Below are 13,341 nucleotides of genomic sequence, written 5' to 3'. Positions count from 1 at the left end.
AGCTGTTCTTGTTTGAAAGAAGGAAAGTGGTATGTTTTCCTTCCGCCCAGACAAGAAGCACTCTGTACCATTGCCCTTGGGGGTCTATCAACAGCATCCCTCTCCTCCTCCAGCTCAAACTGACAGAGTTTTTTGTTTGGTTTTATGGTGAGTTTTTTTTTTTTCCCCCCTCCCATTGACACGAGTACCCCTTCCAAGGACTGAGTCAGATGCTGAAGTGCTCATAGTAAATTGTTAATCCCTGTCTATTGAAGCTGCCCACGGAGGGAATGTGGGGTGCGATGCCATGACAAGTACCAGCTCCGAGCGCCCGCAATCGTTACAGCGGCGCTGAACCGACTTGTTCTTCTTTGAGGGAATGTTACTTGCTTGGTTGGAATGTTGGTACATGCTTGTGCTAATGCACTTTCTAAGTGGGTTGAATTAAATTAAGGAACTGGCAGCAAGAGCAAGCCAGAAGCCTTAAGGAAGTGGCTCTACCAGGCTCTGGCATCCCTGCCAAGGCCAGTGCACCAGGGCACATCTAGGTGCACTCCAGAACATGTCCTGCACAAGAGGTGACTTGCTCTGAGGCTGTGACTCAGTGTCATGGGCTGCTGTGTGTTTGCTTATCTGTCGTGGAGGTCTGTGGGGTGGGAAGTGCTCAACACTTCTGGAAAAGTCACATCTCGCATGGGATGCTGTGGGTTGGCTACATTTTCCCCTGTTGTTTGGTGATGCCCTGGATGCCTCCCTCCCATCAGTTCAGCCAGTGATGTGTTGGAGAGGCTGTGGATGATTTTTGGTCTGTTGAGCTCTTGGGACTGTGCAGAGAGCAGGGCATTGCTCAGCTTGTGGTTCAGTGTGGTGTTGTGTATCCAAAGGCTCAACTCTCACCCTCCTTTGACACTTTCCTCCTGTCTCAGCTCCCTCTGGCATGCAGATGCTCTCCCAAGGCATGAAGAGATTTACCAAGGCCACACCAGGATGAGAGCTAGAAGTGCTTTGGAGCTCAGCTCTCCGTGGCAGTCTCTCCCTCAGCTCGCTGGCAGACATTGCCTTCCCATGCAGGCGCATTTTTCCATGCCATTGTCTGCCTGTCCTGGTTCTTTGACTCCTGAGATATCATTTTACCTGTAGTTTTCCATCCCAGAAGAGGATAAGCATGATGTGATGCCGAGCAGACTTGTGATTTCACTGAGATGCCAAGAGTTTCAAACATGCCATCTAGTGGTATGAGCTCGGAGCACTCAAAATAGAGGAAATCCCCCCAAAAATCCACCCTCCTCCAAATGCTCATTATTTCTGAAGTGTTCCTGTGTTTGGGGCAGAAAATGAGTGTTTATGGGCCCTGCTACCCTGTCGGGGTTTCTGAGCGCTGGGGAACTGAGCTGTTCAAGGATTTCTTAATCAGAAGAAGGAACAGGGAGTTTTTTAGCCTGTTATTTAAAGCATATGCTAAAAGATCTGTACCTTCATACCAAGAAAACACAGTTCATGTGCTGTTGCTTCCCACTGAAAGGGCTGAATCAACTTCGCAAACAAAATAAATCTTAAATTAAAATACCCTTTATTAGGGAGGAGGGGAGGATTACAGTAATGTGCTTGTCTGTATCCATGCAACAATTCATTATCAGTGCCCTGTCATGAGATGCCCTGTGTTTGTGGATCAGTACTAGGACATATTCCACCCCAGCTCATAACCTGAAGTACTTCCAGCTTCCTCCCTGCTAAAGAACAGAGCACCAAAATTGCAACAGGCTTGAAAAAAAAAAAACAAACAAAAACCACTCTAAAATCCTACATTCATCACCAAGATAAGAATAGGCTTACAGTGAGGAGTGTTAAAAGGCATGAGGTTTGTACCACAATTTTGGCATGTTCATGCAGTGAATTACAGCTTGAATTAAATCTGTCTTGGGTGTTTGTCTTTGCTGTTATCTGCAGTTCAGGCTCTGGCACAGAATTAAAGTTGCTCAGGTTGATGTTTATGTGTGCTTGCTGTTCCCAGGATTTTTACCTAGAGGTCATCGTGTCCTTTTCTCTCATTACCAAGGAACTTGCTCGCTGTTTGCATTGGATTATGTGATCCATCTGTTGTAGCTACCAGAGTAAGTCAGGAGAGCAATTCCATCCTGCCTCGCCTGCCCCTCACGTCATCCTTTCCATGCCAGGGTCAGAATTCAGCCATTCCTCTCAGCTTCTACAGCTCCAGAATGTATTTGTGAACATGGCTTGTGTGCAGGCCCATGAAATGAAATCTAAAAAAGTGCCAACCCTGGAACTGAAGACGTAAAATTATACAGCAGACACCTGTAGGATGAATAAGAAGAGTTAAGCATCTCTGAATTGCTAGCAAGTGAAGTGGGAAGAAAGAGGTATGTCAGTATTAAATAGTGTCCTGACTCTTGGGATCTGCTTAAGCAGCTTGGATAAAACACAGAAAGAGAATTAAGAGAAGAAATTAAAATGTAGACTTCCAAATGCCCTGAGAAGTCCTTTTCTCTGTAGGGTAAGGGTCAAGCTGTGCTCACGTATCATCTCATTTTGAATCTTTTACGTGACTTGGGAGCAGTGGTGTGTTTCAGAAGGAGGGGTGAGAGGTCACTACTCTGGTCATAAATGTGTAGTGTCAAAATTACAGCACAGTGCCAGGCTGTGGGCATAGGAGGAGAAAACAATACAAGTCTCCCACTTCCCAGGGAGGGGACTTTGCAATGGGAGGATCTCTTTCCCAAAGAAAATGTTAGTGTTGTGCTGGTGCTGAACCTCAGTGCTGGGTTGTGAACCCCTGTGAAAAGTTGGGCCAAGGTATCTGCAAGGTCAGTCCTGTAATAATTTAATCTTAAGCAAGAGGAGGTTTAGTTTTGATCTGGTTTAGTCCTTGAGCTGCTTCTGCATGGTAACGCAAAATGGGACGTGGCCGCAGGGAAAAAGCCTTGGTGCTATCAGTGAAGTGCTGTGCAAAGTGCATGTGCTTAATCCAGTGGAGACTGATTTATTTATTTATCTGGATGTAGACACGTAAATGGCACTGGAGTGGGTGTTCCTGTCTCCCTGGCCGTGTCTGTGCTACCTACCACTCGGGGAGCTGCGTTGTTCTCCCAGCCTACGTCAGGCATAGATGTGTTCTGCCCAAGCAGATTCTCTGCAGAAACACAGTGTGAAGACCACCGTAAGATGTTAATCACAACCTGTCATTTCTGTCAAGTGGGGATTTTTGGTGGTTTGTTGGGTTTTGGTGGTATCTTTCATTTTAAAGCTTCTGATGCTTATTACCAATTTAGTGGTTTTATTATGAGTACAAGAGCTTGAGTTTTGAGACCTGGTCACATACCCAGCTTTTTGGTCCTGGTGTTAATTTGAATTTGGAGTGATTTGACTCCTTGGTGGTCCTGGGAAGTGTAGATTCTGCTGGAGCAGTGGCAGAAGCCTGCGTGGGGAGGGAACCAGACCTGAGATGGCTGGACCTGTGCTGCATCCTTGAGGGTTTTTGAGCCATCTCTGCAAGCACGCTGGACTGTGCTCCCTCCTAACAGGCCATGGGGATTAAATAATATTCTAGCATGTTTATACTGCAGCCCACGGTTCAAAAAGCTGTGTTATTTATTAGTCAGAGTGGACATACCTGGCAGGAAATATTTGTTTGTACTAGTGGGAAGCAGCATTTGACTTTATGACGGCAGTGCAGGTCTTTTATTAGTAAAACTTTAATGTGTAACAGAATAATTCCGTTGCACCTACTACTATACTGGCATGATTTTGTACAAAATAAGTTTCTGTTTCCTTGAAGGCCTTATATAAGGCTTAAAACTGGGAATGAATCCAGCGTGTTCGATCACAATAAAGGAGCTGCTTCAGAACAGGCTCTTCTTTGGGAATAGCCGTAAACACATTTATATATAGGCACTGCTATTATACACAAAACTTGCTGAAGAAACGTTTCTTGAGATCCCGTGGATTTACTGTGTGCCGTGGGGACTCTGCTCAGGCTAAACCTGTTGTAGGAATTTGGGGGAAGATTTAAAACACAAGATCATTTCTCAAATCTGTGTCTGCTGGCAGGGCTGGGTGTTGAATGGCTCTTTGCTGTAAAAAAAGGCATTTGCTAAAAAGGCTCGGAAACTTCGGCTGGCATCCTACATATGCAAATGCAGGTGCTGTCCATGTTATATTTGGATTTCAGGGTTTTTCAGATCCATTTCAAGGCGATGGGTAGCAGCCTTATGTAGTTTGATGGCTGGCTTTCATCACCCATCCTCAATTATTATACATGAGATCCACCAGCCCCCTCGAAGCCACAGTGCCTGCAGCTGAGCATCAGCACGGTTGGGAACAATAAGGGGCTGGCATTTGGGATTTTCTTTCTCTTCTAATTGGGCAGGACCCAAAATTACTCCCTTGCACAGCTCACCCATCAGGCTCCTGTCTTCAACAGGTACATTTCCATCTGAGCAGCGTGAGGATGTGAGATTTGGGGAGATTTGTGACCCGTTTACATTCAGCATCGTTGAATGTGCTCCGCTAGAGTTTTGGAGAGGTACAGGACAAAACATGGAAAGACTTCTGCCTTTGTGATTGATTTTTAAGGATAATTTGCCGTTTTGTTCCTCGCCTCCTTCCTAATGAGCTGAATTGTTAAAATATGTTAATGTAAGGAGACACATGAGGAAGGGTGAAGCAATATACTGACATGTTGGATAATTAGATCATCTCCTGCGCAGGAAAAAAGTCAAGTATGAAACAGGAACAAGAAACGCTTCCCTCCCCCCCCCCCCATAGAGGCACCAGGTCTGGCTCTTTCTGCATGCAGAAGCAGGTTAGACAATTAGATCTTTAGTATTAATTAATTTTTGTGAAAATCCTGAACATTCAAAGCAGGGTTTGTAGTAGCTGTCTTGTATTTGTCGGTGGTTTTTTGGGGGAGAAGTTGGGAGCCTTGTTTCAGAGGGCTGAATTTGTGTGCTGCGTAATGCGTGATGAAACAAAAACTGTCTGTTGCTGGGACTGAATTTGTGCATGTTCTTAGTCATTAATCAGGTCTTCTCAGGAAAATACTTGTGAATTTTGTCCTGGATAGGCGTTAGATCAAGGGGATTTTGTAAAGAGGCACAGGACATTGTGGATGCCTTTCTGCTAGTATTTGGTGTTTTGGCAAAGCTGTGCTTCGTATTTCTGATCAGACTTATTTCTTTGAAATAATAATTCATTAATATTCACTAAGATCTCAGCCCACTGTGAACTGATGCCTGCAGGGAGGGCTGTGACAGTATTCCACCTTCACTTACAGGAGTAAGCCCTCTCTGAGGGTTAAGTTCACATGTTTGATAAACATAACACTTTGCTTTTGTTCTCTTAATCACTTCCTTCGAAGAGTTAACTTCCGAAGCAGCCACAGATTAGTTCTCTCAGTTGTTTTAATTATTTTTCTTGTCACGCACAGTGAAGGTCTCGTGTTTGTGAAATGTCTTCTTTTATTTTTGTCCCCCCTTCCATGGCAGCCTCAGTGATGCTGGCACTGAGAACCCAGCTGAAACGCTCTCCCCGCACTCCTGGCATTCATTTTCATCTTTATTTTAAACCAAATTTCACTGTTTTTTTGAATGGGAGTGCTACAAGGCATAACACTTTCCTTTCAGGGTGATCTGAGTGCTCCAGAATGTTGCATTCCCGCAAGGGGTACGCCAGAGGCTGTAGCAGAGGCTTCCACGTGCTCGCTGCTGAGTAATTTCCTTTTGTATTGCTGACAGGTGACTCAAAGCAGGAGGGAGCAGATGGCCACGTCGTTAGCTGGTGGCCACAGCCTTCCCAGATGAGTTTTGGAATTCCCATCAAAGTCGGGATTAGGCTCAGGATATGCCAGTGGCACAGAGCACCCCAGGGGAGCGTGAAAGAAGAGGAAACCATTCATAGCGACTCATCTCGTGGTTGGGTGAGTCAGGGGTCTGCTGTTGGTGGTCACAAAGGCACGTGGCTGACGACACCGTCTTTGTGTGCTCTGCAGGATGCAGACTGTCTCCAAAAATTAATTCTCCCCGCTTGATTTGTCCAGTGAGTTATTTCCAGAAAGGAGTTACTGTATTTTCTGGAATGAGCGTTGTGAAATTCTTTCTCTTTCTCTCTCTCTCTCTCTCTTTTTTTTTTTTTTTTTTTTAAATACAGTGGGCAAGTTTTCAGCTGGTGATTTATCAACAAAGTATTTTACAGGATCATAGTTAAGGGCTCATCTTAAAAAAAAATTGCACACGGTGCAATAGGGAAAGTAAAAGCATCTCGGTTTCCAAGTGATGAAGGAATAACCGAAAGAGCTGGTTCTTGGAATAGTAGCTCCATTGGCACTCGTTGGTGATTTCCTGTGCATTTGCTGCAAGAATCGCTCTGTGATGTGAGTAGGTGGAACTAAAGGGTTATTACGAAACCAATTTTCAACCAGACGTTTTGAGTCATGGATGGGGAAGAGGGATAGCAGCTCCGGAGCTCTCTCTTTGTTCAGACACTGCTCCTGAAATGCACACCCGGGATATTCTTGTGCCTGCACGGAACGAGGCACGCTGGGGGACAGGTGTGGGGTCATCACATGGAGTGCTCTCCTTTGTGCCACTCCGTCCCGGGCATGGGAGAAGGGAGCGTGGGCTGTGAGCCGGCACAGCCTGTGCAAGGTGCACACGGAGCAGTTTTCCTGGCTGCCTTTTCAATTGTAAGTATTTTCTCATGGCTTTTCCCAGACGTGGGAGACAAAATGGAGTTGCGTCAGGACGGATGCCTGTGCCAAAACGAGGTGGTGGTTTGGAGTGGTTTGGTTCTGTTCTGGAAGCAGATGGGCTGCCACTGGCAGGAGACAGTTGGCTTCTCCATCAGAAAAAAAGAAAAAAAAAAAAAAAAAAGAAATGAAGGGGTGTTTAAGGGAATTGGTCTGGCTCCTAAACCGAAGGAATTGTTGACCCACTGACTCAGTTCTGAAGCATTAGGGAAGCAGTCTTCCTGTGGTTTCTTTTGTTGGTGGCAGATTCAGAGCCCGGCTGTGAGCATTCGGGCGTGAGCAGCAGAGGAGAGGCAGTTCTGGTACCTGCTGCTGTGGGATTTACTTGGTGCCAGGGAGGAGCTGAGGTGCTGACGGCTGAGTAACACCTGAACTTTATTTCTGATGCTTCTCCCGATAGTGCACTGGTAAGTTTATGTGCTTATTTTCAGTGCTGAGATGGTATCTTGCTAAATGTGATTGAGAGAAAGCCCTTCAGCAGCTCTTGGAAGAGGTGCTTTCATTTTTTTTTTTTTCCCCACTGGAGCTTTTGCAGAAAGCACTGGCTGCCCTGCCACAGGTTAGGAGTCTGTGAATGAGGGGGAAACTTTCTTGATCAGGGTAACAGAAAGAGTTTGAAACTGCTTTTCCCTCCCACCTTTCACCTACAAACCTCTGCTGACATTGGTACTGAGCAAAGGGGATGGGCCAGAGCTCCAGCTTTGGGATCGCATCCTCCCAGTCATGGCTAAGCTGTAATTTCCCTGTTACACTGAATGAACGAGGCTCTGGTCTCCTGGAATTTCACATGAAAATCAGATGTTCATCCCTGGAATTAAATCTAATGATACTTTCCCTAAAATATGCCTAGAATAGAAACGATGTTATTTTTAAGTGGATCTGTACAATGCCAAGAAAAAAGATATCAATTAGTGGTTTCCCAAAAAAACCCCAAATCATTAACATACTATTGGCTGGAAAGAATCACGTTGGCTGACAGAGCTGGGTCTGGAAGTTGTGCTCCCTGGATTTGCTCTCGACTCTGTCGCTGTATCTGGGAGGAATTCTTTGGAGGGGGGAGCTTCTTGGGCAAGTAGTTTATTTTTAGCTGTTGATGAAATGAGGGCAGTGATATTTAACTTTTCCTTTGGTGCTTTACCAGCATTAAGACTGTGTTTTCCATTTAGTGAGGATGCTGATACGGGATACTGTAGCTCTTGCGTTTCCAGACCATCATTTGGACTGCTGAGATTATTAGAAAATGGGAAAAACAGGATAGTGATTATTGAATTCATCTTGCTCTGTTGACGTGTCTTCTCCAAACAGCAGCTGTAGGAATTGCAGGTTCTTCACGCAGGGAGAGATCCACTGCTGCTGTTATTTCCCTGGATGGTGACACCAGGACACCTTCCCTTCCCAAACCCACTTGTCTTGGCACTTAAAGAGAGCACTCAGGGATATTTTTTCCCTTTTTTCCAAAACAGCTGCGGAGGAGGCTCTCCATGCACCACACATCCCTGCGGAACAGCAAATAAACCCAATGGTTTAATGAAAAAAAAAAGAAAAAGGAAGGTTCAGCATTGTACTGGGTTTCCTTTCCCTTCCTTAAGTGCTTCCTCTGGATCTTGGGAGAAGAGCTCAAGAGCAGGGAGCAGTTGTACCAAAAGGCGTGGGAGGCCGGGTCAGGGAAGAGTCACTTGGTTGTTATGTGGGTGTGAAAAGCCTATGAAAAGGAAAGGGTGGAGGAAAATATTTTACTTGAATTAAACAAATAAAGGAGAACGTTATATGAATTAGATATTCAGAGATAGATTTTTGCCAAGTATTTTTGTGAATTAACTGCATATCTCCTGAAAATCATTTATTTAACTGTAACCTTATCAGAATGTTCTCAGGAGGGATTTTTTTTTTCCAAAAGAAAAAAAAAATCATTGTTTTCTTATCACTTCAGATGAAAAGAAAGGAAGTTGCAGATTTTTATTGCCTCTGAATTGTTAACTGTTAAACCTGTACTGAAGTAGCAGATCAGATTTCCTCAGGATCACAGTGGAGCAGTTCCATTTACTGAAGAATCCCAAGCAGGTCTTGTTTGAGGAGAAAGAGTCTTAGATCTTGAGTTGACTGCTGTGTATCCACCTGCGGGACAGGGAAAGTGCTGCTCTTGAAAATCACCTGTTTTGGGAAACAGGCTTTTACCATTGATGCAGTTCACAGGGATGGTTTACACCCAAAAAACTCAATAAAACATATTTTGAAACCTAAATTTTTTTTTTAATATAGAATCATAGAATATGCTGAGTTGGTTATGCATGCAGTATCTCTTTTTAGTGGCGGCTTTGACAATGTCACCTAATATGACTGAAAGGATCTAAATTGTATGTTGCAAAGGTCATGTTTTCCCATGCCTTTGGTTGTTACCTTAGGCCAAAAAAAAGGTAGCACATGGAGGCAAGTGGAACAGCACTCTGTCTCTGAAGCAAAGTATTGTTCATTGCAATAGTTAATAAAAGTCTGGATTAAAAAAAGAAAAAATACCAGGCAAACTAACAAAAATTAACAAAAAAACCCCTGCCTTAATCATAAATAGCAGCTTTTGAAACACAAGCCATAAAATGCATGTAAGGAAAACACTGAACAGTCCAAAACTGGATGCAAAAAGTGTGTAAGTGTGATGTCTTTTGCCAAGCTTGATGTTTTAGGTTTGGTTTAGTGTTCTGATAGTGTTGATTTATACTGTTATCTGAGGGATTCCCATGAGGAAGTTCACAGGCTGTTGTTTGTTTTGTAAATTTTCAAGGGTTTTTTTATGGCCCATAGCTATCCAGAGTTTGCAGCTAAAGTTTGCATAGGAAGTGGTGAGCTCAAAATTGGACCTGGAAAAAGAGGAGTCTTCCTCTTCCGTCACTCTACTGGAATGGTAACACCAACATCTAAAAAAGAAGAGGTAATTGAGACGAATAAAAAGCATGAGGTATGAATGGAAGCCGCTTTTATCACTGCATTTTGAGGGTAAAGTTGTGTGTGATGGTCTCTGATGTCTCATCTTTTTGCTTCCTTTTCACATCATAAAATCACAGAATGGTTTGGGTGGAAAGGGATCTTAGAGAACATCCAACACCATGCCATGGGCAGGGATGCTTCCCACTGGACCAGATTGCTGCAGGCCCTGTCCAGTCTGCCCTGGAACATTTCCAGGGATTGAGCATCTAGAATTGGATTTCTTTTTGCTGCCAGACTGGGACACCTGTGTGCTGCCATGTCCTGCTGGGACTGCAGGTGTTCCCTGGTGCAGCAAATGTACACTAACAGGCAGTTTTCACTTCTCACCCAAGTTTGGGCACCTGAATTGTACCTTTAAGAACCCAAGTGGCTACAGAAATTCCCCACATGACCTGTTACTACAGGCTCAGGTGAGAGTGTTGCATGCAGTTTTATTGCCAAAACATGAGGTTGGCAGAAGTGAGTCATACCTGGGAAGATCTCAGCTTTGGTCTTTGATTTACTTTTATCCAGCAAGTATAAAAATATTTCCAAGAGTACAGGTAGGAATATGCTGTTCTCCTGTTAGGGCAGAGCTCTCACTGGCTCTTAGGTGTGTTTATATGGCTCATAGGATGTATTTTTGAAGCTTTAGCCTAAAAGGAGCTATGTATACATTTTATGTAATCTTCAGTGCAGTAGGCATGTAGGCAGTTCCTGGAGAAGAGATCAGAATATAGGGCTCTGCCCCTTCTCCTGGGAGTCTCTTTCTCATGGAGTCATACTTGCCCTCCAGGGCTTTCTCTTTATGGCTTTGTGAGTTTTGAATTCCTCTGTGAGCTGGCCCAGCTCCAGCGACAGGGCAGAAAGCAGCCTCAGCCCAAGCTCTGCTTGAAGCCTGCTGGTTCACGGACTTGTAGGAGGTGGTGTCTGCAGGAGGGAAAATCCCCAGCCCTGGGAGAAGTGCCCGGCCTCTCAGGTGACAGTAGGATATTGTTTCAAGGTGACAATATTGTCTTCTGTGGACATGGCTTTGGGTTGCAGTGGTTGTTGAAGGTTGTTTTGTGGTTGGTGTTGCAGTGCGAGCAGAGGGTACCTGCTCTGCAGGTTTCATACGTGGTTTCAAGGTCAGCTTCTTCCCTGGCATCCCTGATGACCAAGTGGCCTTGGGGTGATCCAAACTGAACAGCTCAATTTGCTGAGCTGGTTTGAAGAAGTGATTTCTCTTCTTCATTTCTTTTCTCTTGGGAAAGTAAAGGTGCTCCATCCCATTTCATGACTATGGGGCTGCTGGTGCTGATGGAAAGGTGGGAGGAATTCATGGCCAGAAGCAAAGGAGAAGCTGACACTGTCACTTACAGTGACAGCTGGATGAAATTCATCAGCATGTTCAGGAAACCTCACCTTCCCTGTCTGTTCATCACAGTGGAGCTCAAGGAAGAGCCAAGTTAACCTTTTTCTCCTAAACAAGCAATTCGTTGAACACTCTTTGCTGTGTTCCTTTAGCATCTGGATTTTAGGTGTCTGTATTTAACTTAAGCATCTGTTCAGTGCAGAAGTGCCTACAAAAAAGAAAAGTACCTAAGATAATGCTGTGTAGTGCCAAAGAAGAGTCCATCCCTTGCTAAAATTGTTGGTTATTGATCATAGAATCAAAGGATTTGGTTGGATTAGGACGAACCTTAAAGATATCTAATTCCAACCCCCCTGCCATGGGGAGGGACACCTTCTGCTACCCTGGGTTGCTCCAGGCCCCATCCAACCTGGCTTTGGACATTTACACGGATGGGACAGCCATATCTCTGGGCAGCCTGTGCCAGGGCCTCCCCAGCCTCACAGCCAAGAATTTCTTACCAATATCCAGCCTCAACCTTAAATCTTACTGTTATATATAAATGTATAGGAATAAACTTTATAGAGCCTGATAGTCTCCTGGTATTTATCAAACTGGCATTTCTTCAGTGTCTCAAATTGCTCTTCTGTTCATACTTTTCGCAGAACTTCCCTTTATCTGTTATTCCACGAATCACATCCTGTCGTAATCAGAGTCAGGATAGACTTTCCATTGGCCAGGGGAAAAAATAAAAAAGGCTAAAGTACCCCTAAATCTTTCTCTGCAGGAGGTTTCAGGGCAGCAATGGTTCAGGCAGTTGGTTTGCAGCAGGCACAGCACAGTTGGGAAGGATTATCTTTCTACATGCCTCTGCTTTCTACTCTGTTGCTTTGGAGTTTTTTCTCTTTTGCGTTTTTCACTCAGTTTTTGTGATTGATTCTCACTGCTGTTGCTATAATCCATTTTTCTCATACAACCTTCTTTAAAACACCAGAGGTGTGCTTGTGCCATGCGTCCTTCTGCGCTGTCTTCTTCCTGCATGTGTGCTTACCTAACAACTTGAAAATAGCAAACAAAGCACATGATCTGAGAAACAAGCTGGTGTTTTGCCCTAAGGGGAGATTTTCTCAGCGCACAAGTCAAGAATTAAATAGTTAAAAATATTAAAAGCTGTGCAGTACAGATCCAGCAGCTCTAAGGCTCTCTCACACGTAGGAGCGAAGTTATTTGCATACATAAATGTTGACACAGTTGAGCTCTGCCTTATCAAATCCCACTGTCAAAAGCTGACCCCGGGCGTTTTGCAAGGAAGATGATGGTTGTTTCTTTAATGACATAAATTCTGTTGTGCCTGTTTAGGAGAGTTCCCCACAACCCTGTCATTACTGAGCCCCCGCCAGTCACATCCCTACTGGCACGGCTTTGATAGGGAGTAGCTACAACACCCAGCTACAAGGGCCTCCTCCTTTTAATTGAGCACTGTGATTATCACGCACCAATCAGATGATTGAGTTGCTGCAGAAGTTGGCCAGCCTTGTGCTAGGAGCTTCCATGGAATTACAGAATCAGAGATGTTAGAGATGGAAAGTGCATTAGATCATCCAGGCCATCGTCTTGCCGGTACATGTTTCCTGCTGCGTGTTTTTGGGTGGTTGTGGGTTTGTAGGATTTGGGTTTTTTTTTTTCCCCCTGTATTTTATGGCTGGAGATACTCTAAGAACTGGGCCTTGCACTTTGATCCTCTGGAATTTTTCCCACAATGTTTGATGGCAAGATACTTCTTTGCCTAATAGGTGTCCTAAATTTTTCCATTTCTTTATTTCATAATATTTCATATTATTTCAAGTCTACGTTCTCATCTTTCAGTAATTCTCTCTGGTGTTAACAGCCTGTAAATATGAGTGGAATAGTATTATGTGCTCTTGAATATTAAATGTATCACTTACCTTAAGTGCTGCATGTTCGTTTTTCAGGATTTGGGAAAATTCTACTGGTTGAAGATAGGTTTTAAATTGAACTGCTAATAGTATAATTTCTCAGACGCATATTTTATTGTAATAGAAGAGTGGTCTCTTCTGGTATCATTTGAGAAATTGTTGAAAATTACCTGAAAAGGCCAATTTGAATTGGAAATGAAAATGTTTTTGTAGGGAGGAGATAAATTTTAAGTGATTTTAAACTCCACTGTGGCATTTAAGCTGTGAGGAAGCTATGTGTGCAGGCAAGTCTGCAGAGGGCATAGCAGGGAAACCGAAAAAACTAGTTTTCTGTTAGTGACAGAATTGTGGAAGTTGCAGTCTAGTTACTGGAG

General features: G+C 44.1%; 1 long non-coding RNA gene across 5 annotated transcripts in view; it reads left to right on the top strand.

Annotated features, from left to right (window-relative positions):
• Positions 1-8,285, top strand: part of LOC136361148 (uncharacterized) — a 92,049-nt gene extending 83,764 nt beyond the window's left edge. For all 5 annotated transcript variants that reach the window (XR_010743582.1, XR_010743584.1, XR_010743586.1 and 2 more), the window contains one exon: positions 5,730-8,285. This is a non-coding gene — a long non-coding RNA (uncharacterized lncRNA). The remainder of the gene's footprint in view (positions 1-5,729) is intronic.
• The last annotated feature ends 5,056 nt before the right edge of the window (positions 8,286-13,341 follow it).

This window comes from Sylvia atricapilla, chromosome 5, assembly GCF_009819655.1.
Source record: "Sylvia atricapilla isolate bSylAtr1 chromosome 5, bSylAtr1.pri, whole genome shotgun sequence".
Taxonomy (NCBI): Eukaryota; Metazoa; Chordata; class Aves; order Passeriformes; family Sylviidae; genus Sylvia; species Sylvia atricapilla.
This window is presented reverse-complemented; position numbering and strand designations above follow the sequence as displayed.